Raw genomic sequence first — 26,311 nt, 5'->3', positions numbered from 1 at the left:
TGGGGCCCCTCTGGGTCCGATTTTGTGGGTGGGGCCCCTCTGGGTCCGATTTTGTGGGTGGGGCCCCTCTGGGTCCGATTTTGTGGGTGGGGCCCCTCTGGGTCCGATTTTGTGGGTGGGGCCCCTCTGGGTCCGATTTTGTGGGTGGGGCCCCTCTGGGTCCGATTTTGTGGGTGGGGCCCCTCAGGGTCCGATTTTGTGGGTGGGGCCCCTCTGGGTCCGATTTTGTAGGCGGGGCCCCTCAGGGTCCGATTTTGTAGGCGGGGCCCCTCAGGGTCCGATTTTGTGGCCGGGGCCCCTCAGGGTCCGAATTTGTGGTTGGGGCCCCTCAGGGTCCGATTTTGTGGCCGGGGCCCCTCAGGGTCCGATTTTGTGGCCGGGGCCCCTCAGGGTCCGATTTTGTGGCCGGGGCCCCTCAAGGGTCCGATTTTGTGGTTGGGGGCCCTCAGTGTCCGATTTTGTGGGTGGGGCCCCTCAGAATCCGATTTGGTTGGCGGGGCCCCTCAGGGTCCGATTTTGTGGGAGGGGCCCCTCAGGGTCCGATTTTGTGGGTGGGGCCCCTCTGGGTTCGATTTTGTGACCGGGGTCTCTCAGGGTCCGATTTTGTGGCCGGGGCCCCTCAGGGTCCGATTTTGTGGTTGGGGCCCCTCAGTGTCCGATTTGGTGGGCTGTGCCACTCTGGGTCCGTTTTTGGTGGCCGGGGCCACTCTGGGTCCGATTTGGAGGACAGGGTGGTTCAGCCTCCGATTTTAAGGCCGGGGTGCCTCAGCCTCCGATTTGGAGCCTGGGGTCACTCAGCTTTCGATTCGGTGCGGCGGCCCTTTAAGAATCACTTTTGCACTTCGGCCCTTTAAGAGCCAGTTTGGCTCACTGGGCTTCTAAATACACTTTGTCGCACATTCTCTCTCAGGGGCATGTGTCATGTGATGAAGCTAGATTTGCATTTGTGCTGTGGGTTTCGCTTTAAGAGCTGATATGTGGCAGAAGCTCTGTTCTGGAGATGTCATGTGACGTTCGTAGGCGTAGGCATAGTAACTGGGTCTGCTTGCGCATGTCAATGAGCTTTACTGCCATTTCAATCGCCTCAGGGCATGTTTTGCCATTTCCCATTCAAATGCATTGGAGACAGTGCATTCCAATGACGGGAAAAAAAATTTTCTAACGTAAATTGCGCAAAAACTACAAATCTGATCGACACGAAAAATACTTAGCACATCTCTCATGGGCGCTGGCTTCGAAACGACACCTCAACGGAGTCTGTGCGTGTAGCGGTTCGGGCTGTATTAATTGCGGAAATCAACTTAATAATAATAATAACTAGATGTGTATTTCCTGAAGGAAGTACAGATAGTGGTTTGAAATGGTGCCCGGGCTGCCCCTTTAAGAGAGACTTGGCTGCTGCCCCTGCAAGACTTTCAACTCAGGATCCGTTTTAACTGTGGGTGCCTCTCAGGGGCCACTTTGGCCTCAGGGTCCGATTTTGTGGGTGGGACCCCTCAGGGCCCGATTTTGTGGGTGGGGCCCCTCTGGGTCCGATTTTGTGGCCGGGGCACCTCAGGGTCCGATTTTGTGGGTGGGGCCCCTTAGGGTCCGATTTGGTGGACGGGGCCACTTAGGGTTCGATTTGGTGGGCTGGGCCCCTCAGGGTCCGATTTTGTGAGTGGGGCCCCTCAGGGTCCGATGTTGTGGCCGGGGCCCCTCAGGGTCTGATTTTGTGGCCGGATCCCCTCAGGGTCTGATTTTGTGGGTGGGGCCCCTCAGGGTCTGATTTTGTGGCCGGGGCCCCTCAAGGTCCGATTTTGTGGCCGGGTCCCCTCAGGGTCCGATTTTGTGGCCGGGGCCCCTCAGGGTCCAATTTTTTGGCCGGGGCCTCTCAGGGTCCAATTTTGTGGTTGGGTCCCCTCAGGATCCAATTTTGTGACCGGGGCCCTCAGGGTCTGATTTTGTGGGTGGGGCCCCTCAGGATCCGATTTTGTGGGTGGGGCCCCTCAGGATCCGATTTTGTGGTTGGGGCCCCTCAGGGTCCGATTTTGTGGCCGGGGCCCCTCAGGGTCCGATTTTGTGGCCGGGGCCCCTCAGGGTCCGATTTTGTGGCCGGGGCCCGTGAGGGTCCGAATTTGTGGTTGGGGCCCCTCAGGGTCCGAATTTGTGGTTGGGGCCCCTCAGGGTCCGATTTTGTGGTTGGGGCCCCTCAGGGTCCGATTTTGTGAGTGGGGCCCCTCAGGGTCCGATTTTGTGGGTGGGGCCCCTCAGGGTCCGATTTTTTTGGCCGGGGCCCCTCAGGGTCCGATTTTGTGGTTGGGGCCCCTCAGGGTCCGATTTTGTGGCCGGGGCCCCTCAGGGTCCAGTTTTGTGGGTGGGACCCCTCAGGGATCGATTTTGTGGTTGGGGGCCCTCAGGATCAAATTTTGTGACCGGGGCCCTCAGTGTCTGATTTTGTGGGTGGGGCCCCTCAGGGTCCGATATTGTGGGTGGGGCCCCTCAGGATCTGATTTTGTGGTTGGGGCCCCTCAGGGTTCAATTTTGTAGGCGGGGCCCCTCAGGGTCGGATTTTGTGGCCGGGTCCCCTCATGGTCCGATTTTGTGGTTGGGGCCCCTCAGGGTCCGATTTTGTGGTTGGGGCCCCTCAGGGTCCGATTTTGTGGTTGGGGCCCCTCAGGGTCCGATTTTGTGGTTGGGGCCCCTCAGGGTCCGATTTTGTGGTTGGGGCCCCTCGGGGTCCGATTTTGTGGCCGGATCCCCTCAGGGTCCGATTTTGTGGGTGGGGCCCCTCAGGGTCCGATTTTGTGGCCGGGGCCCCTCAGGGTCCAATTTTGTGGGTAGGGCCACTCTGGGTCCGATTTGGTGGGCGGGGCCACTCTGGGTCCAATTTGGATGCCAGGGTGGCTCAGCCTCCTTTTTGTAGGCCAGGGTCTATCAGCCTCCGATTTGGAGCCTTGGGTCACTCAGCTTTCGATTTGGCGCGCCGGCCCTTTAAGACTCATTTTGGTGCGCCGGCTCTTTAAGAATCACTTTGGCGCGTCGGCCCTTTAAGAGCCAGGGTGGCTCACTGGGCTTCTAAATCCACTTTGGCACACATTCTCTGTCAGGGGCAAGTGTCATGTGATGAAGCTAGATTTGCATTTGTGCTGTGGGTTTTGCTTTAAGAGCTGATATTATGTGGCAGAAGCTCTGTCTTGGAGAGGTCATGTGACGTTCGTAGGCGTTGGCATAGTAACTGGGTCTGCCTGCGCATATCAATGAGCTCAACTGCCATTTCAATCGCCTCAGGGCACGTTTTGCCATTACCCATTGAAAAGCATTGGAGACAGTGAAAAAATTTTCAAACGCAAATTGCGCAAAAACTACAAATCCGATCGACACGAAAAATACTTAGCACACCTCTCGTGGACGCTGGCTTCGAAACGACACCTCAACGGAGTCTGTGCGTGTAGCGGTTCGGGCTGTATTAATTGCGGAAATCAAAAGAAGAAGAAGAAGAAGAAGAAGAAGAAGATCGGATTACAATATAGTGGTTTTTTCAAACCACTATAATTAGGAGTAAAATTCACTTTTCTGCTCATTTCTTGCTTTTTTTGGCCCCGCATCCCGTCTCGTAGTCTGTGGATGGACGGCCATCTGTACGGGGCTTGTAATTACAGCACAGCGTAGAGCTTGTGCCGGGGCAATTCCCTAACCCGGCGCTGCTTCCTGCTAAATGGCTCCATCAATTACCGGCTTCTTTATATGCACGGCGACAATTAAATATTCATGACGCGAGTGTGTGTCGTATATCATGAGAGCATAAAAGTGTCATAACCGCTGCATAATAGAGAGAAAATACTTTAAAAAAAAAAAAAAAGCACTGAAGAAAGTCAGGCTGTGACAGCAGATTGCCACTAAATGAATGTGTTTTATTTTTTTTTCTTTCAAATAAATCTTAAAGCGGATGTTCTACTAACAAGAATTTTGAGACAAACACAAATTTTGGCTTTCACATAGCTTGTGGCTTCAGCGTTTTTAGTGCAAACTGAACTACAATTATCAGCATTTCAATTCTTAAACTTTTACTGTCAAATGCATCAAGTTTATGGAAAGACTCCATATTTACAATTTTCACCCTTAGGCTATGTTCGCACGTTGCATTTTTTTTTTCTGCAAGTGAAACCTGCTCTCTTGGCAGTATAAAGAAGCAGGGTTTGGTACTTTTTTGCTGGTTTTTTTTTTTGGTGCAGATTACATGTCAGTCATCTACAGTACATGTTTAATAAAGTTAGTATTCACCAAAAACACAACAAAAATGCAGGGTTGCTTTTTTTTTCCCCAGACCTGGCATGTCCCTCTCTATGAGGAGAAACCTTACCCCGCCTATTCTTCTCTTAAGTATTTGGAATTTCTCATAACTTGAGTTTTTGTTTGTCCTCTTGGTATTGAAGATTGCCCACAGGTTCTCTTGGGGGGATTCCTGGCCGTGCACCAAAAATGTCAATATTTTGCTCCCTGAGACCCTTAGTTACCACATTTGCCCTGTGACATGGTCAGTGGCGGACTATAATGAGGTCAATATGGGCGGTAGCCCAGGGCCCAGTGGTGTGGAGGGGCCCACAAGCCCAGGGTAAATTGCCCCATTATAATCCGCCACCGGCCACCGCAGCCCCTCACTGATAAATCCCTGCTCTGTGCGCACAGGACCTATGATGAGGTCACAGGAGGGGAGGAGTCAGGGGTCACATGATCGAGCATCTCAGTTGGAGGCCCCTGATCATGTAACTCCTGACTCCTCCCCTCCTGTGACCTCATCACAGGTTCTGTGTCCTCAATGTATGTAACTATGCAGGACTCTGCTGTGCTGTTTGTCATCGTGCTGAATCAGTCAAGTATGTGTGGGGTCAGGAGGTGTGCGGCGCGGAGCCGTGCGTGTACGAGGTGTTGGGAGCAAAGCCGCATGTGTACAAGATTTACAGAGCGTGGCGGCGTGTGTACAAGGTGTATGGAGCAGAGCCGCATGTGTACAAGGTTTACAGAGCAGAGCCATGTGTGTGCGAGGTGTATGGAGCGGAGCCACGCGTGTACGAGGTTTTCAGAGCAGAGCCATGTGTGTACTGAGTGGAGCCGTATGTGTACGAGGCATACAAAGCGGAACCGTGTGTGTATGAGGTGTGCGGAGCCATGCATGTACAAGGTGTATGATGGGGAGCATTCATACCCCCCAACCGTTCCAGATTTTGAGAGTCTGCGCCTCTGCTCCGACCGGAAGCGGACTTTTCCTGCGGACACAGGAGTACATGGCGGAGCTCCGAGGAGCACTTGAAAACTCGCACGTGACGTTCCATTGGAAGTGACGTGCTGGAAGCTGACGTAAATGAGGTAATTTCGGGAGGAGATTGTGACGGAACCATGGAGGCACTTCAGGGAATGCTTCAGATCCATCACCGTGTCCTCCTCCGACAGCGGGATCACCTTGGACCCGGGGATGTCGGCCATGTGAGTGGATCATGATATGTTCTGCACCAGGAGGCTCAGGTGGGCACTACAATGTGAGCCAGACTGGTATGGTATCTTTATAGAATTTTTCTCTTTCTTTCTTTCTCTCTCTCTCTCTGTGTTCTTTCTCTCTTTCTCTCTGCTCTTTCTTTCGCTCTGTTTTTTTTCTCTTTCTTTCCCTTCTTTCTCTCTCTAATCTTTCTCTCTATTCTTTCTTTCCCCTCTTTCTCTCTATTCTTTTCTTTCCTCCTCTTTCTTTCTCTCTCCCTCTGTTCTTTCCCCTTTCTTTTTCTCTCTTTGTTCTTTTTTTCTGTCCCCTCTTTCTTTCCCCCTCTGTTCTTTCGTTCTCTCTCTCTCTCTCTCTCTCTCTCTCTCTCTCTCTCTCCTTTCTCTCTCTCCTTTCTCTCTCTCCTTTCTCTCTCTCTCTCCTTTCTTTCTCTCTCTCTCTCCTTTCTTTCTCTCTCTCTCTCCTTTCTTTCTTTCTCTCTCTCCTTTCTTTCTTTCTCTCTCTCCTTTCTTTCTTTCTCTCTCTCCTTTCTTTCTTTCTCTCTCTCCTTTCTTTCTTTCTCTCTCTCCTTTCTTTCTTTCTCTCTCTCCTTTTCTTTCTCTCTCCTTTCTTTCTTTCTCTCTCTCCTTTCTTTCTTTCTCTCTCTCCTTTCTTTCTTTCTCTCTCTCCTTTCTTTCTTTCTCTCTCTCCTTTCTTTCTTTCTCTCTCTCCTTTCTTTCTTTCTCTCTCTCCTTTCTTTCTTTCTCTCTCTCCTTTCTTTCTTTCTCTCTCTCCTTTCTTTCTTTCTCTCTCTCCTTTCTTTCTTTCTCTCTCTCCTTTCTTTTCCTCAGTACCAGCCACTGTGCCCACAGTACCAGTCAGTGTGATCAGCAGTGCTAAATGGGTGTGACTAGTTGTGAAATGGGTGTGGTCGGGCGGCCGGTAACCAATCATCATAGTGGAAGTTGTCTGTTTCCATCAACTTTGTTATATGTGGGCAGTGGGCACCTCTAGTAAGGTGGGCACGAGATGGCGGGTCTTGTCACCTCTGCCTCACACATGTTACTATGAGGTGTACTTTATTCCTGCCATGTTTCTTTCTTGGCCTATTGAGAGAAATGTTTTGACCTGTTGAATGTTATACAACCTGAGGATTGTGCATGTGTGCGCTGCCCGCATGTAGTAATGTGTGTGTGTGTAATATATATATCTCTCTACTCCGACCCCTATATAAACCCTGCAACTCCGACCGCCGTCCACTTTCCCATGCTCCTGTTCCAATCCTGGGGTCTTTTTTGTCCCCCCTTGGTCCTCCACATGCTGAACATCTGGGACATGACTAATATTGCGCTACGTGCGCTTGTTCGTCGGCAGATGCAGCGTTGTGTCCAGTGTGTGAGGAGACGACGACTTGTCTGTGGCGTTAACCTCTCTGCTGCCATGTTGGGCACAGCCTGTGACGAGGAGCGTCTCTTCCTGTGTATGCGGCCACAGGCTGCACACCGGAGGCTGCTTCTTCTATCTGGGGAAGTTCATGAAGCAGAAGCCTCTGTGTGACTCATGTGAAGTAACTTGTCTGACAGGTCATGGGTCCAGGTCAGCAGGTGATTGCAGACTATTAGCTGGTTTCAATGTTAGGTACAGGTGAGTCAGGACTAGATGTTGGGTGGAAGCCTTCCAGTATTTGTAAGGCCTCATGCACACGCTGAGTATTTGGTGAGTTTTTACACCTCAGTATTTATAAGGCCTCGTGCCCACGCTGAGTATTTGGTGAGTTTTTACCTCAGTATTTACAGTGGCATGTAAAAGTTTGGGCACCCCTGGTCAAAATTACTGTTATTGTGACCAGTTAAGCAAGTTGAAGATGGAATGATCTCTAAAAGGGCTAAAGTTAAAGATGACACATTTTCTCTGTATTTTAGGCCAAAAAAATGATATATTGTCATTTTTTACATTTTAAAAATTACAATAAGGAAAATAGGCCAATGCAAAAGTTTGGGCACCCTGCATAGTTAGTACCTAGTAGCACTCCCTTTTAAAAATATCACAGTTGTAAACACTTTTAGTAGCCAGCCAAGAGTCTTTCAATTCTGTTTGATGGATTTTCATCCATTCTTCCTTGGAAAATTCTTCCATTTCTGTGAGATTCCTGGGTCATCTTGCATGCACTGTTATTTTGAGGACTAGCCACAGATTTTCAATGATGATCGAATCGGGGGACTGTGAGGGCCATTGAAAAGCCTTTAGCTATCGCCTTTTGAGGTAGTCTATTGTGGATTTTGATGTGTGTAATCATTATCCATTTGTAGAAGCCATCTTGTTTTCAAATTCAGCTTTTTTACACATGGTGTTATGTTTGCATCAAGAATTTGTTGAAATTTCATTGAATCCATTCTTCCCTCTACCTGTGAAATGTTCCCTGTGCCATTGTCTGCAACACAACTCCAAAGCATGATTGATCCATCCCCATGCTTAATGGTTGGAGAGATGTTCTTTTCCTGAAATTCTATGCAATTTTTTCTCTGCACATACCTTTGATCATTGTGACCAAAGAGTTCTGTTTTAACTTCAACGATTCACAGGACTTGTTTCTAAAATGCATTGGGCTTGTTTAGATGTTCTTTTGCATACCTCTGATGCTGAATTTTATGGTGAGGGTGCAGGAGAGGTTTTCTTCTGATGACTCTTCCATGAAGGCCATATTTGATAAGGTGTCTCTGAACAGTAGAACAATTACCACAACTCCAGAATCTGCTAAATCTTTCTGAAGGTCTTTTGCAGTCAAGTGGGGGTTCTGATATGCCTTTCTAGCAATCCTACAAACAGCTCTCTCTGAAATTTTGCTTGGCCTTCCAGACCTTATCTTGACCTCCACTGTTCCTGTAAACTGCCATTTCTGAATTACATATTCAACTGAGGAAAGGACAACTTGAAAACGCTTTGCTATCTTCTTATAGCCTTCTCCTGCTTTTTGGGCCTCCACCATTTTCATTTTCAGAGTGCTAGGCAGCTTCTTAAAAGGACCCATGGTGGCTGTTTTTTCGCACAAGGTTAGAGGAGGCTATGTGTTTCTAAACCTGTGGAATCTGCATCAGCTGGCCTTTCCTAACATTGAGGGTGAACAAGCCATAACCCTTACAGGCTAATTAAGGTCTGAAACCTTGGTCAAAGTTACCTGAGCACACAAATCTCCAAAGGTGCCCAAACTTTAGCATCGGACCATTTTTCTTTTTGTAATTTTTAAAATGTGAAAAAATGACAATGTGTATTACTTTTTAGCCTAAAATACAAAACAAATGTGTCATGTTTAACTTTAGGCCTTTTAGAGATCATTTTATCTTTAAATTGCTTAACTGTTCACAATAACAGTAATTTTGACCAGGGGTGCCTAAACTTTTGCATGCCACTGTATAAGGCCTCGTGCACACGCTGAGTATTTGGTGAGTTTTTCACGCAGTATTTATAAGACCTCATGGACACGCTGAGTATTTGGTGTTTTTTACCTCAGTATTTGTGAGGCCTCATGGACACGCTGAGTATTTGGTGTTTTTTACCTCCGTATTTGTGAGGCCTCGTGCACACGAGTCTTTTCTGAGTTTTTTACCTCAGTATTTAACCCCTTCCTGCTCCTTGACGCACAGTATGCGTCATGAAAACTAGTGACTTCCTGACCCCGTCACATGACCGGGGGGCCCACAGAGTCTGAACAGCCCGGGGCCCTGGCTACCCTCAATCCACCCCTGGACATGGTCTCCATCATGTTGGGAAAAGCATTGTTCATCACCAAATTACTCTTAGGTCGTTGGGAGAAGTTTCTCTTGGAGGAGGTTTAGATCCCATTGCTTATTCATGGCCGTGTTCTTAGACAAAATTGTGAAGGAGAAGCCATGACATGGATGAGCAGATTGTGGTTCTAGAAACGTTCTCTTTGTCTTTCAGCCCTGAACCGCTTCCATGTGGCCAACGTCCAGGGTTGTGTCCATGGGGAGGCTGAAGCACTGAACCCTTCGTCATTGATACCCTTGGGACAGAATGCAGGTAGCAGAAGGTACGTGGAAAGTGGGAGATAGCTGTTCATGTCAGCCCCAGTCACAGTGTGTCTTCAGGTGGACTTCCTCCTCTGTTTCGACTTCCATAGACTTGAATTGAGGGGGTCTGGCTGACTGTCTCTTCTCCATCTGGATGTGTCAGACCGTGGTCATGGTACCACTGAATCCTCCATTTTATAGTGATCCCTTCCATTACGAAGGTTTTGAAAGAAACCTTGGAAACCCTCTTTCTATCCAGTACTCGGCTCCATCTTTTTTTTGATAGTCGGCCATAAACGTGAACATGCTGTTGTGAAATCAGACCGATGCGTCGGAGCAAGCCTGGCAGGCGTCTCTAGATGAACAGCTGCCACTGGCGTAACCCAGCTGCTCTGTTAGCACATATTTTACATGTTTGGTGACATACCTTTGTGTTCATAGAGATAAGATGATGTATTATTGTAGCCTTACGTCATGTCGTATACACCGAGTGCTTATACTTCAGAGATCTGGGGGCTACATGTGAACTCCCGGTTTACACCTCTGTCACAGACTCTTACCTTTTGCACCTTTACCACTTAAAGGTTTTGTCAAGGGTCAGTAAGTCATTTTCCCAAAACAGCGCCATCTCTGCTTACAGGGTGTTGGCGGTATTGAATTTTTCCTCAACCCCCTTTCTGGAGCTGAGCTACGATATCACAACCTGTAGGCAGAGGTGGCACTGTTTTTTGGGGAAAAAGGCGGTCATGTATTTTCTACTCTTGGACAGCCTCATCAAAGAGAACCTAATATCCGATTCATACTGCCCCAAAAACCACTATGTATATTATACTCTGATTTATGCTGCGTTTCAGGGAAAACATAATTTTAAATGCCAGCCGATGACCACGCGTTTCGGTTAAAATCTCTGAAGTCAGTCACCGGCTACTTCTCTCAGCTCAACTAGACTTACGGGTTTCTTTCTATGTATACATAGGGCCGAGACATGTCTTTCTAGGTGAAAAGGGGCAGGGAGAACCACCAGGGACTGGCCTTGGACTTATCAGCTGAAACGCGTGGTCTCCGATTAGCATTTAAAAGATGGTTTACTCTTAAACATGGGGTCATTTCAGATAAAATTTACTTTTAAATTCTAATCATAGATCACACGTTTCGGCTGACTACTCTAAAGCCGGTCACCCTCTCCCCACCCAGCTCACTTCCATTTAAAGACTACGTCCACCTTCACAAACTTTTTTTTTTTTTTTTTAATTTTCTCAATGCATCTTAAATAAAAAAAATCTTCTTTGAAATAGGTCTTAACAATTAAAAAAACAAGTAGAGGCGGGTGTGCAGTACCCGGCCGCGGCCACTATATATTTGATGGCACTGTGCTGTTCATCTCCGCAGTTGATCACATCCAGCCGGCACACTGAACAGCTGCTCTTTGGCATCACGGGTGTCGCACCCCCGCCGATCTGGCGCTGACTGGCAAATTTGCAGCTATATTGTCTCTCTTAGGTTTGGGAAAGTCTTTGCACCAATCATCCTGACGGGAGAGCAATAGGTGACTGGCTTTCCAATGTTCTTAAGGAAAGGTCACCTTCACTGAATGTAATGAGGAGTAACAAATCAAAAAGCAATAATAATTATTGGTATCGCGCTATCCACCAGTAAAATGAGCGCTCCGGGCTGCTTAACCATCGCGTCCTTGATCTTTTCAGCCTCATATCCTAGAATAAGAGCTCGGTCTCTCAGGTCTCACTCACAATAACTCATGCAAAGAGGGAAAATTGAGCCGTCCAGGCAGAACATCCCAAGGGATACGGTCTTTATGCCTTTATTAATTAGCCAGATTGCTTTCCCTTTGTATTGGGGTTCTGAAATATTTTATCCCCGTTTTTTAGCTGGCTTTTACGTCCATATTAAAGGAGTAGGTCATCACGTGATTGCAGAATGCCATTTAAATCTGATCAGCTATCTGTAGCATTATAGCCCAATACGACATTTGTTTTTATTTTAAGCAAGTAAGTAACCATTTTTGTAAAATGAATTTATTATATACAACATAATTCTCATAATATTCATAGTGGTCACCTGACGAATTCTAATCGGCTTATTTAGTCTAGAAAAGTGTGAGTTTATGTACCACTGCCCCTAGTGGTCATCTCTTGTATTACATGACTTTTCCTGCATTGTTTTCTGAATGCTCATTTTGCTCCTCTTATATTTCACCATAAGTTGATCATAATATTCTGTTTTTTTAGTTACGGCTCCCAGTCTTCAGGTGACCATGGTCGTCAGAATGGACAGGAGAAGAGAAGAGCGAGCTTTCAGTTCTGCACTGGCCATCTGCCACAGTACTGCATGTTGGATGCTGTTGGACTGGTGAGGGCAGGGGGTGCATTCTTATTACATACAGCCCCATACCTTGCCATATTTGCTTATAAAGGACTACGGGGCAGTTTGGCAGATTTTATTTTTCCAACTGAAAACAATATTATTTTGGGTAAGCCATTTTATTTTTTCTTTTTATCTTGGTCATTTCAGCCTTGAGTTATGTCCACAACTCATCTGGGACAGACTAGGGGCATGGCAGCTATTAATTAGTTTGCCTCAAATGTATCATATTTTGATTTAAAGGGAGTCAAAATGACTGTTCAAACCAAGCAGAGGAAGTCAGTGCATCTACCCAACTACTTGTTTCCCATCTATCTCCACACTCCTCTGGCTCCTGTAAAACCTTAGCTGTCAATCATGGAAGAGGAGGATGGAGATGGATGGGAAAGAAGTAGGTGGAAAGGTGCACTGAACTGCTCGGCCACAACAATGGTGCACCAAGTGCCTGTGCTAGGTTTGAACAGTCATTTTGTGCCGACACTCTGTAACTGCTTGCGAACAGCCCATCCGGCTACTACTCTGCAATGAAAACATCACTTAATAGTAGCGCAGCTACACACAGTCGTGGAGTTGCCGGAGTGGGGATCCGGCTGTCAGACTACCCCTTCCATTCATCCTCTGCAGGACTACCAGAGATAGCATAGCACAGAGCCCCGTTGTCAGGATCTGTGGTGGTCCCAATGATCGCACCCCCCCGTTGATCTGCAGGGTATCCCCTTTCCTTTGGTAGGTAATAACCTTAAATGTGAATAATGACTTTTTAAAGGGAATCTGTCAGCAGGTTTTTAACCTGGGAGCAGCATAAAATAGGAGCTGAGATCCGTATTCCAGCGATGTATCACTTACTGGGCTTCTTGCTGTAATTCTGATAAAATCACTATTTTATCAGCATATTATCTCTAGAGCATGGTTCCCCAACTCCAGTCCTCAAGGCCCACCAACAAGTCATGTTTTCAGGATTTCCCTTGTATTGTACAGGTGACGCAATTATCACCTGGGCAATACTAAGGAAAACATGACCTGTTGGTGGGCCTTGAGGACTGGAGTTGGGGAACCCTACTCTAGAGGACTGTCTCCTGCCACGTAGTTCTCCATATTCATGAGCTCTGTGTAGCCCCACTCCACCACTGATTGGCAGCTTTATATATGCACAGTGTTCACAGAGCTGCCAATCCTTTGTGTATGGGGTATACACAGATCAGCATTCAGAGAGCTGGTAGATCTGCATCAGATAAAACAGTGATATTATTAAAACTGTAGCAAGCAGCTCAATAAGTGATACATCGCTGGAATCAGGGTCTGCATCTATATTATGCTGCTTTCAGAATGGGTAGCAAAAACCTGGTGACCAATTCCCTTTAAGAGGAAAAAAAATTGCTATGTCATTTAGGTCCAAAGTAGGTTTCTTCTTTAGAGGTTAAAGGGTTATTCTACTGGTACAGAGACCCCCACTGAGCCTGAGAATATGGTTCTGAAATGCCTGTGGAAGTGGAGCAGTATCTGTGCACTTACGACATTGCTCTGTTCATCCAGTGAATAACTGGGGCTCCCAGCTATTGATCCTTTTGGATTGATGCTGACCTTACATGTTCTGAATAACCCTATAACTTATAGCCGTTTTATACATGCACCCTATGTGGTATCTATATGTAGCCTACTGGGTATAACTACATCCTTTATCAATTTACTTATTGGCTTTGCTGCACTAAGAAACCCCATTGACCTACTTGGGGGCCTTATGAGCCGGAACATTGCTTCCCCTGGCAGAAGTAACGTTGGCGGCCTCACCGTTTATCTGAAGGTCTATCTCCCAGCTTTAATTCATGAGAAATTCACTTTGACATATCGTATTTCAGCATCTCAGAACCTGTTAGAGCACCACTCCAGCGTTGTTGTTTTTATCAGCCCTGGAGTGTCGCTTTAAATGTAAGCCCACTGCCCCCCGTCATATACTCATCCTCCGGTGTCTTCACCGTTTGTCGGTGCCGCTTCAGTCCCGCTGCGTCATCCTGTGAGCGCAGCCTCTGATTATCCAGAAGTCAGAAGATACATCACAGCTCTCAATGCAAGTGTATGAGAGCCATAACGAGGGTAGAACGAGGCTCTTATAGACTTGCATTGAACTGTGATCTCCGACTCTCTACATGAAACACTGGAGCTGCAGGCAGGTAACTTTTTGCCGGAGACTGAAGGGAGCGGCGATGAAAACGCCGGAAGGTGAGTATCAGACAGGGGGTAGGAGACCTACATTTAAAATGCCACTCCAGCAGTGCAATAAAAAAAACACTACAGTGGTGCTTTAAAGGGGTTGTCCAGGCTTGGAGCTCATCTCTGTAGCCAATCTGTGACTGCACACTTGTGAATCCTCAGTGTGCACAATGTGCACTGTCAGGATTCACCAGGAGTGGGCAGTCATGTGACCGCAAGTATGTGATTTGCATACTAACGGCCACACTCCAACTAGACATGTCTGGCCTCACTCAGTGTATTGCATTGAGCAAGGCTGCGCACGTCTAGTCGGCATGTGACCACATGTATGCTAATCATACTTGCGGCCAGCACCGGAGAATCCTGACAGCGCTCATTCTGCACGCTGTGAGGATTCACAAGTCTGCAGTCACATAGAGTGGTGGGAGGAAACGGTCTGTGCAGGAGGAACAGATAAATGTAGATTAGTAGTATGCATAGGTGATGGAGCAGAACCTTACACTCGGCAGTGATTTTCCATCCACCAGTGATGGGATCTTGCAAAAGAAATGTCTGCGCGGAAGGCTGTGACTTTCTCGAACTGAATTGAAATGATTTCTCCCGTGCTCATAGATTTTACTTGCCTCCCTCTCCAAAAAGAGCAGACCCTTTATTTATAGGAAGGTTTGGATACTGAAAATTGTTTATGCAGATGGAAATGTACTAAACTTATGTCATTCCTTTCCTTTCTTGGTGATCCAGGGAGCAGCAGCCGTCTTCTTCCTGCACTTGGCTCGGCAGATTTCCTTCCATTGCTCTACCAACTCTTCTCGGGAAGACCGAGCCCCTCGCCGAACATGTCTGGAGCAGATCCTGAAATCTTTCTCCCAGTGCAATCATCTATGTAAGTGGGATAATTCCAGGGATGGGGGTTTAGGTATACTGCAGGTACAGTCTGCATGGATGCCACAGCATCGGTCTGTGATAGGGGCCCATTGTAAAATAACGGAGACCACATGCCATCTGTTTTCTTACCATGGCTCCCAGTATAGGTAAGCCCTATACAGGTACATAAATGGTGCGCTGAATCATTCCAGCCAAACAAAGGCAAAAAAGACACCATCTTGCTTAATTTGGGAATTTAGAAATGTTTAAGGGCAATTTCTAGGGGTCAAATGGCGTTCTTTAATCAGCCCCCTTTATGTTAGCCTGAAAGGAAACCCACTGCATGAAGAGCGTCCATTGTCTACAACCATTGTAGTCAATGGTCAGAAATGTGAGTTCAGGAGGGAACATGCAGAATAGCCTAAAAATTCTCTACAAGGAGGCTCTGTTAACCCACTAATAATAGCAGAACCCCAGAGGTCGGGGAGTTGTCATTCCGAGACATGTAAAAAAAAAAAAAAAAATTGGTTTGTACTAATGGTTGGGATATAGGTGAAAATCTAAATCTGGATGAAAGACCCCTACAATTAAAGGGACTGTCAGCACAGAATGACTGTTCATACTCAGTCCTGCTGCTCGGTGCTTCATGGTGGCCAATCATTTATATACTCCTTCCCACCTTCTTGGTTTCCCTCTATCTCCTCCCTCTTCTTCTTTGATTGACGAATATAAAACAAGCAGGCGGGAAGGTGTATATAAATAATTGGTCGCTGTGACGTACTGAGCGCCTGTACTCGGTTTGAACAGTCATTCTGTGCTGACCGAGTCCCTTTAAACAATTGGACACTTGTGGGCAGAGCCAAGAATGGTGTCTCGCATGTAGGTGCCCTTACATATTATTTGTTCTTTCTCTGGTTGCACACTTTACATTGCTCCTTTCTGTCCCATCAAATTTTATATATGGGTGTTCAGGTCTTTGTTACGTAAATCCATATACACCTTTATATCTTTTATCTGTTGCTGCATTCCTGAGAATTTTTATTTCATTTATTTTATTGCATTTTACTTCATATCAAATGAGGCGCTAAGTGTTTTTTGTGTGACAGAGCACTTCCCGGGCCTCTGCCTTTCCTGGATGTTGCCCCCCACCAGCACCAGCCTCTTTAGATTGACTGATAGCTCACGGTTTGTGTAATGTCAAGCAAGGAAATCAGACAGTGAGTTATAAATCAAGCTAAAGATGCTGATGCTGGGTGGGGAGACAGAGGCTTGATAAGTGCTCAGTCATATCCAGAGCACTTAATATTACATTTGTATATGAATGAAAATGCTGATTACTTGGAAATGCAGCAACAGACGTTACATATAAAGATGTCAATTAATATACATTTCAAAGACCTTTCCCATCTATGTGAATTTGGGGGATTGAGATTACTGACAAAATTCTCTTTAAAAGACTTTTTGGGGTGACGCAGCCTCTCCAGGTTTTAGAAACTTGTCAATGTCTTGTGGGCAGGAGATGTCTTTTTTTATTAAGGAAAATCCTACGTAAGGTGCCTGGTATGTTGGTGTTCTTTCGCAGTTCTTTGGCACAAGGGAAACTCACTAATGCAGGAAAAGTATAAGAGGAGTATTGGGATCCTTTTACGCTGCTTTAGTGATGTATATTTGATTTTTCTGCTAAAAGCCCCCGACACATATAATAAATGGATCCATAAACCCCTAATTAGCTTGACAAAGGCCAAAAGATTGTCTTTAGACCACCTTCTGGCTGGGATGGTCTTCCCCAGTGGCGTATCTGGGGGGGGCAGCCGGGGCAGTTGCCCCGGGTGCAGCCAGCAGGGGGGCGCAGTTGGGCCGCCTAATGCAGCGGGCCGCAGTGTCCTCCCTGGCGGCTGCGTTCTGCCGCCCCCCCTGGCCTGAGAGTCGGCGATTCTCTGTGTCAGCTGTCAAGCTGACAGCCGGCGCAGAGAAGGAGGCCGTGCCGGCTCCCAGGGAGCAATTGTACTGGCGTCTATACAGACGCCTGTACAATTGAACCTCTGACCGCCGGGCCAGAGCGACGTCAGCAACGTGATCAGGTCATGTGATCACGCTGCTGACGTCACTCCCCGGCGCCCAAAGCAAACGCGCTGGTGGTAAGTGTGCTCCTCTGTGGAGCTGAAGAACCACCGAAGATGGGAGATGAGGGGGAGTTAATGAGTGGAGATGGGGGGGGATTTGTAGAGGGGATGGCGGTTAATGTGTGGGGGTATTTAGAGTGGGGATGGGGGTTAATGAGTGGGGATGGGGGTTAATGTGTGTGGGGGTTAATGAGTGGGGATGCCATGGGGTTAATGTGTGGGGGGATTTGGAGTGGAGATGGGGGTTATTTAATGTGATGGGGGTTAATGAGTGGGGGGGTTAATGAATGGGGATGTGGATTAATGTGTGGGGGCATCAATGAGTGGGGATGGGGGTTAATGTGTGTGGGGGTATTTGGAGTGCAGATGGTTATTTAATGTGTGGGGGGGATTTGGAGTGGTGATGGGGTTAATGAGTGGGGATTGGGTTATTGTGCGCGGGGGTTAATGAATGGGGATGGGGGTTAATGTATGGGGGCGTTAATGAGTGGGGTTGGGTTAATGTGTGGGGGTATTTGGAGTGGGGGTGGGGGGATTTGGAGTGCTGATGGGGGTTAATGAGTGGGGATTGGGTTAATGTGTGGGGGGATTTGGAGTGGGGATGGGGGTTATTTAATGTGTGGGGGGGATTTGGAATGGGGATGGGGGTACTTAATGTGTGTGGGGGATTGGGGATGGGGGGATTTAATGTGTGGGGAGATTTGAGGACACAAAATAAAGAGTATGTATGAGGAAACAGTATGGGGGATTGGTGCAGACAGTATGGGGAGCGAATGGGTTAATGTATGTGGATGGACACATTATGGGGAGTCAGGGGTATGTGTGAGCAGACCGTATAGAGAGTGAGGGGGTAAATATATGAGGAGACAGTATGGTGAACAGGTGGGATGCTAGAGGGGAATAGTGTGAGGAGACAGTATATTGCAGATATTTTTATTTAGGGGCATTATAATGACACTTCTATCTTTAAGGGCATCGTGTGGAGATTTTCTGCAGAAGACCGGAGAAGATGGACGTCTACAGAGACGAGATGTGGATGAGAAAACTCATCATGGGGTCTAGAAGAAAAGGTGACTGACTGCAGAGACGACGTCATCTATAAGGTACTTGGATGTAAATGTTATTTGTGATACTGACTTATTCTCATGTTTTTATTTGTTAGGAACATTAAAGGGGTTCTCCAGGTTTGTGCTGAGTCTGCAGTCATTCTATATGACTGCAGACTTCTGAATTCTCACAGTGCTCACTGCACACTGTCAGGATTCTCTCGTGCTGGTAATTTACATACATGCGGTCACATGCTGACTAGACATGTGTGGCCTCACTCAATGAAAATGAACAGAGCGAGGCCGGGCACGTCTAGTCGGAATGTGGCCAGAAGTATATAAATCACATACTTGTGCTGACATGACGGTACATCAGCAAGGGAGAATCCTAAAAGTGTGCAGTGCATTCGTTGTGAGAATTCAGAAGCTGCAGTGTCAGGATTCAGCTCTGCAGGTTGCCGTAGTCATCACATGGACACTTCACTCATATGCGATTTTCATAGGTATGATCCTGTGACCAACGAGCTTCTCTTCCTGCTTCTCTCAGTTTTTTACTGAACATTGAGAGTATTAGGAGGAGCAGCTCGTGGGTACATGGCTAAGTGTTCAAGTCGCATATGTACTTGGCCCCGGGTGCCAGAAAGCCTAGATACGCCTCTGGTCTTCCCCACTGGTCTATACGGCATGCGGCAAGGCAGGTGGGGTAAATATCAAAATATAACCTATAATATATTGTTTCAGCTGTTTCTTTTTTTGCTGTGTTTGTAAAGCTGTGAAAAGTCACGTCCCACAAGCCGTCTAGCCGCTTGCCTGGAAAGATCTCCACTTACAAGGTGGAGCGAATCAGCGGGACAGAGACTCCTCTCTACCGATCTACTCCATAGGGCCCGCTAGCTCCCGACATCACCTTGTGCATGTGCCAGGTAACCTTAGGGGTAACGGCCTGGTGAGACTGTTGGGTTTACCACTCGTCTCTTCTTCTACATGATCGACTCATTCTTGTCTTTCCTGCTCCAGAAGTATCACAGACTGAAGACTTTCTTGAGGTTGGCTCCACATATGGACCACTCACAAGAGACGATGAAACGTCTACGTCCGCTCGAGAGGTAACGGCGCAGTTATTCATGTTGTAGGGTGCATGCATCTCTTTTGCTGGTTCCTAATAGTCTTTAGCATTGACGAAAGGTGATGGTATGTATAGATTTACTCGCTTTTATTTTTTAGCCCTTGGAACCAAAGAAAGAATCTGGAGAGTCTCTTCAGGGTGCTGCCTCACGACTCTTGGACGTCACAGAGACCAGCGTGCCTACAGTGCTCAATATCTTCGGTAAATGTCTGCCATAGTATATTATTAAACCACTTAGAATGAAATGCACCACAACTCCCTCCATATACATGCACAGCAGGCTCAGCGGAGCATTCATGCGTTTACTGTGTCAAACAAGTCTGACTTCAGGCTGTCTACTGTAAGAAGAAGGGATCGGGCATGTTGATATCCAACATGCCCGATCCACCTTTTCTCTTTCGTCTCATTGGGGGACACAGAAACCGTGAGTGTGTGCTGCTGTCACTAGGAGGTTGACACTATGCATGAAAAAAATTGTTAACTCCGCCTCCGCAGTAAACACCCCTCCGACAGGCTGTAGGACAGTCAGTTTTGCTTTGTGTCAGTAGGAGGTGGACAGGGGTCTCTCGCAGACCCATGCCTACCTCAGTGTGCGTCGTTCCTTTTCAGGTAACCATGGAGGGATACAGAGTAGATCTGCTACATCTGTACTCCCCCACAGGGATTATGAGTACGGTGTGTACTGCCACCCCGTATCCTCATAAATCCCACGGGCAGGACCCTATCCCCTAACACAGGACTCGTGTTCAGGTGGCCGCTCCTGGTCCTGACCTTCGTCTCCCATCACTCACCCACCAGAGCCTGATGATCGAGAGAGATGCCCTGCAGATAAAGTTTGGGACAGCAATCTTTTCATGTAGATAACCGACCCCTGTTACGGGGTGAACCGGAGGTAAGAGGCTGCAGCGTTGTATGATCCGCTTACCAGCTGCTCTGGCTGAATGTGACCGCTGTAATCAGCTCTCGGGCTTACAGCCAATAGCTCTATAGCTTACTTTCAAGCACGCGATGCAGCGCGGTTCCAGCCTCCTCCCGTGGCGGCGTTATGGCCCTGGGCTCCAGCAGGAGCCCAGCAAGGCCGACGCTAGATTCCGGCTTCCCGCAGACTCCGCCCTCCGGCTCCTGTACCAGCGCCATCTTGGTGCTCCAGGAGGCCAGAGCAGGGCCCCGCCCACCGCTTCCGGGCGGGGATTTCATAAGGCTTCTAGGCAGGGCTGTTCACCTCACGCGCTCTCTCTCTCTCTCTCACCTTCATCAGCCTTCGGGCGGCAGCTGCGGCGGGCACACAGGTCGTGGGTATGTGAGTACTGCACTACAGGTTGCTCCCTCACTCCTGCTTTCTACCCCCGACGGTCGGCACCAGGTAAAACCTGTCAGTATGCCCAAGGGAGAGCAGTCCCGCTCCTCCTCCTCATCCGCTTCAGTGACCTTGGTCAAATATTTTGTATGTACCAAATGCAATGTCAGGTCTCCTTCAGGTCAGTCCTCGCCACTCTGCTCAGATTGCAGCAGACCTACGGTGTCACCTATGATAGAGAGCAGGTGCAGCCCCCCCATTTTGCCTGTCATAGCTCCCACATTACCCCTGGAACAGGAGGAAGCCACCCTGCCTGCTGCCATTCATCGCCACGGGAGACAGAGTGTCCAGGATGGGCCTCTTCCTTATCCAAGTCTGTGGCCGACCTTACCAGGGTATCACAGACCTTGGTAACGGCGCTTAACAGATTGCCACTTAAGACTCCAGTGGACATAGGAGCACCAAAGAAGCCTCCTTTTGGGCCTTCTAGAGGCCGAAAAAGGTTTAGACAGGACCATCAACCCAGGTCTCCTTCTCATTCTCACTCCATCTCACCGCCAGAATTCCTCTGGCCGTCTACCTCCTCCCGGTCCTCATCCCCGGAATCAGGCGAGGCATTATCGGAGATAAACTCAGAGGAGGATTCTGAGTACGGGCCAGAACAGTCCCAGGTCAAGGATATGGTTCAGGGCCTCATTGCCTCAATCAATGAGACCTTTTAACATTGGGGACGCCACATCAAAACCTAATGATCAGGCTTTTTCATTTAAGCGTCGTCCCCCTCTAGGGTTTTTGCCTCCCACAAGGATTTTGAGGAAGTGTTGGCCAGGGAAAGGGAAAACCCAACCAGGCAATTTCAGAGAGAAGATCATTTTGGGATTCTATATCCCTTCCCTCCAGATCTCACCGCCAACTGGACCGCCTCCCCTTCGGTGGATCCACCAGTGTCCAGACTCACTACCAATACAGTCCTCCCACTCGCCAGTGGGGCAGCCCTAAAAGATCCCAATGATAGGAGGATAGAATCTCTGTCAAAATCCGCCTTTGAGGCAGCAGCCGCCACATTGTGTAGCTAAATCTGTTACAGAATGGGCCAAACAGCTTAGACAGGGCATAATGGCCGGGGCACCACCAGCGGAACTGGCAGAAATCGCAGATCAAATCTCCCATGCCGGAAAGTATATGGTATCAGCAGCCCTGGATGCCGCGTCTTGCGCAGCTCAAGCATCCAGTAACGTGGTAGCTGTCCGGCAGATGGTCTGGCTAAAGGCTTGGCATGCTGATTGGTTCTCAAAGAAATCACTGACCAATCTGCCGTTTCAGGGCACCCGGCTCTTTGATTCAATGCTAGATTAAATCATTAAGGATGCAATGGGGTACACTCTTCCTTCTCCCCCAGGCCAAGCCTCGTCGATATGTTTTCAAACGTAGGGCTCAGCCCTTTCACCGTACCCCAGCGACAGGCAGTTATGCTCAGGGCCCACAGAGGTCGCAAGCACCAAGAGATAGGAGGAAGGTATCCTTTCAGGCCACCCCGTCATGGCATTCCCGCAGTTCAACAGCAGAACTACCAGGTCAGGGCCACTTCAGCCTGGTGCCAGCAGGGAGTCCAACTTCCTTTCCAGTACCTCTCCCTGACTAGGAGGCCGCCTTCTACTCTTCAGAGATGTCTGGCAGAGTTCAGTAGAGGATATCTGGGTAAGGCTAGTTTCACAATTGTGTTTCAGGGCGGAGCGATGGCCTGCGCACGGCTGCCGCTAAGCCCCGCCCCTGCCGTGCCTCCGCCAGTAGCTCCGCCTAACGGCGCATGATGCTGCATGCGTCCTGCGTCCCCTATCTTTATCACTGGGGACGCAGGCCGTGCGCAGTATGCGTTTGGCGGCGCATGCGCCCTTCTGACACTGCGCCGACCAGCGCCAAATGCAACCTGTAGCAATTTGGTTGCGCTCGGCGCAGCGTCAGAAGGGCGCATGCGCCGCCAAACACATACTGCGTACGGCCTGCATCCCCAGTGATAAAGATGCAGGACGCATGCAGCGTCATGCGCCCTTAGGCGGAGCTACTGGCGGAGGCGCTGCAGGGGGCGGGGCTTAGCGGCGGCCGTGCGCAGGCCGTCGCTGCGCCCCGAAACGCAAATGTGAAACTAGCCTAAAGGAGGTAGTTTCGACAGGATGCAAGATGGACTTCAACGTGCTTCCGCGAGATCGCTTCTTTCTATCGCAACCAAAAGACGCTGCTAGGGCTCTAGGTTTTTCTGCGGCAATCGACTCTCTCCTCAACGCAGGAGTAATCATCCCCGTTCCCGAGCAGGAACGTTTTGCCGGCTTTTATTCAAACCTGTTTGTGATGCCAAAAAAGGGATGGCTCAGTTCGTCCCATACTAGACCTCAAAAGGCTAAACAGATAGGTCCGCTTACGCCATTTCAGGATGGAATCGATTCAGTCGGTAATTACGTCTATGGAGGATCAGGAACTCCTCTGTTCCATAGACATCCGGGACGCCTACCTACACGTCCCCATTTTTTCAGGGACATCAGAGGTTTCTGCGTTTTACTGTCCAAAAGCAGCATTTCCAGTTTGTGGCCCTGCCATTTAGGCTGGCAACAGCCCCTAGAATTTTCACAAAGATTGTGGCAGCGATGGTAGCTATATTAAGAGTCAGAGGCATACTATTGGTGCCATATTTCGACGATATTCTCGTCAAAGCGCCCTCCTTCGCTCAGGCCCAGGAAAATCTAGCGGTAGTTTTAAACACGCTGTCCCGGTTTGGTTGGATCGTAAACAGGGAGAAATCTCACCTAACGCCAACACAACGCCTAGACTTCGTAGGAATGTTAATCGACACCCGCCGCTCAAGGGTCTTTCTCCCAGAAAGAAAGTGGATTACCCTCCAGCAGTGAATTCGTGCTCTGTTGAAATTCCGGCTTCTATCCTTTCACGCTGCCATGAGAGTCCTGGGAAGGATTGTGGCAGCTTCAGAGGCAATACCCTTTGCCCTGTTCCGTTCTAGGATACTACAGAGGAACATCCTCCTTCAGTGGGACAGGTCCGTCTCTTCGCTGGATCGCCCCTTCCTCCCTTCCATTCAGACCAAGGAGTCCCTCAAGTGGTGGCTGACCTCCCCCCTCGTTCATCTAGGACGGCCTTTTCCCCCTGTCCACTGGCAAGTAGTAACTACAGATGCCAGTCCCCTGGGCTTGAGTGCGGTATTCTGTCACCTGACGGTCCAGGGACGATGGTCGAGGCAAGAATCCTCACTATAGATCATCATTCTAAAACTGAGGGCGGTCTTCCTAGCAATTCTACATTGGGAGAGCTACCTCAACAACCAGCCAGTCCGGATTCAAACGGACAATGACACGGCGTTGGCATACATCACCAAGGGGGAACCAGAATTCCCGGGCACTGGCCGAGGTATCCAGAATCTTCAATTGGGCTGAAACAGTAATTCCGGCAATTTTGGCAGTTTTCATTCCCGACACAGACAACACGGCCGCCGACTTCCTCAGTCAGGAGGGGCTCACGGCAGGAGAATGGTCCTTGCACCAGGACGTGTTCCGTCGGATATGCCAGCTATGGGGGACTCCAGATGTGGACCTCCTGGCATCGCGACAGAACAGAAGGGTCCAACAGTTTGTCCCAAGATACCACGATCCTCTAGCAATAGGGGTCGACGCGCTGGACATTCCCTGGACACAGTTCAGACTCCCTTACCTGTTCCCTCCCCTTCCTCTCCTGCCCAGACTGCTAAAGAAGATCAAGGCGGAAGGGTGCCGGTCACATTGATCGCCCCGTACTGGCCCAGGAGGGCCTGGTTTGCAGAAATTATCAATCTTCTCGCAGGCACCCCCTGGAGACTCCCCGACAGACCAGTTCTTCTGGCTCAGGGGCCGTTTTACCACCCGAATTCTCGGTTGCTCAATTGGACGGCATGGCCGTTGAAACCATAATACTGAGAGCAGCGGGATTTTCGGACCATTTTGGAGTCATTAATACAATCATCCAGGCTAGGAGGCCATCCTCTTCCAGGGTCTATTATCGAGCCTGGAAGGCCTATTTTGGCTGGTGTGAGTCTAATCACATCACACCTATGCTCCGTTCCCTGCCATCTGTCCTAGTTTTTCTCCAGGCAGGGTTAGATGGCGTTCTGGCCCTAAGTTCCTTGAAAGGCCAGGTATCTGCTCTCTATTTTTTTTCAAGGAAATTTGTCCTCCCGCTTACAGGTTAGGACCTTTCTGCAAGGAGTGGCACATGCGACCTCTCCTTACAGATCCCCTGTAACTCCAGGGGATCTTAACTCGGTCTTGGAAGCCTTGACAGGTTCACCCTTTGAAGCCCCTCCAGGAAGCTCCCATGTATTTGTTGTCCCGGAAGGTGGTATTTCTCGTAGCCCTCCATTCCTAATTATGCACTAGGACAAGGTTGTTTTGCGGCCTCCTCCTAACTTTCTTCCCAAGGTGGTATCGGCCTTCCACCTGAACAAGGATATAATACTTCCATCATTTTGTCCCGCTCCAACCCATCCTCTGGCGCATTCTTTGAATAAGCTAGACCAGGTCAGGGCGGTAAGGGTCTATCTGGCCAGGACCACTCCCTTCAGGAAGGCGGACTCGCTCTTTGTTACCCCCAATGGGGTGAGAAGAGGCCTGCCGGCCTCTAAGGTGACAATTGCCCACTGGATCAGAATGGCAATTCTCGAAGCCTACCGGGTGAAGGACAGGGTGTCCCCTGCTGGGGTCAAGGCCCATTCAACCCGGGCGGTGGGCGACTCCTGGGCGGTACACAACAGGGCATCAGCCATGCAGTTGTGCAAGGCAGCCACATGGTCATCCGTGCATACCTTTTCAAGGTTCTATAAGGTCCATACCTATGCTTCAGCGGACGCCAGCCTAGGCAGAATAATCTTGCAGGCGGCAGTGGTGAGTTCTCCGACCTGAAGGAAGTTTGTCTTTTCCCACCCCAGGGACTGCTTTTGGATGTCCCACGGTTTCTGTGTCCCCCAATGAGACGAAAGAGAAAACAGGATTTTGGTTGCTTACTGTAAAATCTGTTTCTCAGAGTTTTCATTGGGGGACACAGTGCCCACCCATAATTTTGTTATCTGTAATGATTATATGATTGGCTTATATGATAATGTCTACTCCAACTGCTTTTTCACTAATGATTGTCCTACAGCCTGTCGGAGGGGTGTATACTGCGGAGGCGGAGTTAACATTTTTTTTCATGCATAATGTCAACCTAGTGACAGCAGAACACACCCATGGTTTCTGTGTCCCCCAATGAAGACTATGAGAAACAGATTTTACGGTAAGCAACCAAAATCCTGTTTTTCCCAACACCTGCCATTGGGAAATGCCTTTTTAGCCTGACACGCACCCATATACATTAGACGGTTGGCCACCAAAATCGTCAGGTTTGGATGACCTTAATATATAAAATGTTACTCTTTAAGCTATGAGCAGTATTGAGGTGAATATTCGTGTTGTTGCCCCCTTCTGCATGTGAGTGCGGGGTCTGATTAGTCTTTATTTTCCTGGATGGAAGCAAGAAATGGTTTCACTTCTTGAGTAGTAAGTGCCAAACCTATATTCCATGTATCCCTTGATGTAAGCAGGAAAGACCTATTAAAGGGGATGTCCAGGGCTACTTTAATTTTGGTACTGCAGGCCTAAAAACTAACAGGCAGCTAGTTGCTAACAAAGGCAACTACTTGGCACCGACTCGGAGCCATCTCTGACCACCGTCAATCAGCAGGGCATTGGCAGTCATGCCTTGTCAATTGAGCAGAAGA

General features: G+C 48.7%; 1 pseudogene; it reads left to right on the top strand.

Annotated features, from left to right (window-relative positions):
- Window positions 1-26,311, top strand: part of LOC141059350 (DAP3-binding cell death enhancer 1-like) — a 53,900-nt pseudogene that overhangs the window by 11,626 nt on the left and 15,963 nt on the right.

Source organism: Dendrobates tinctorius, unplaced genomic scaffold, assembly GCF_039654945.1.
Source record: "Dendrobates tinctorius isolate UK_male_01 unplaced genomic scaffold, ASM3965494v1 ptg000227l, whole genome shotgun sequence".
Taxonomy (NCBI): Eukaryota; Metazoa; Chordata; class Amphibia; order Anura; family Dendrobatidae; genus Dendrobates; species Dendrobates tinctorius.
This window is presented reverse-complemented; position numbering and strand designations above follow the sequence as displayed.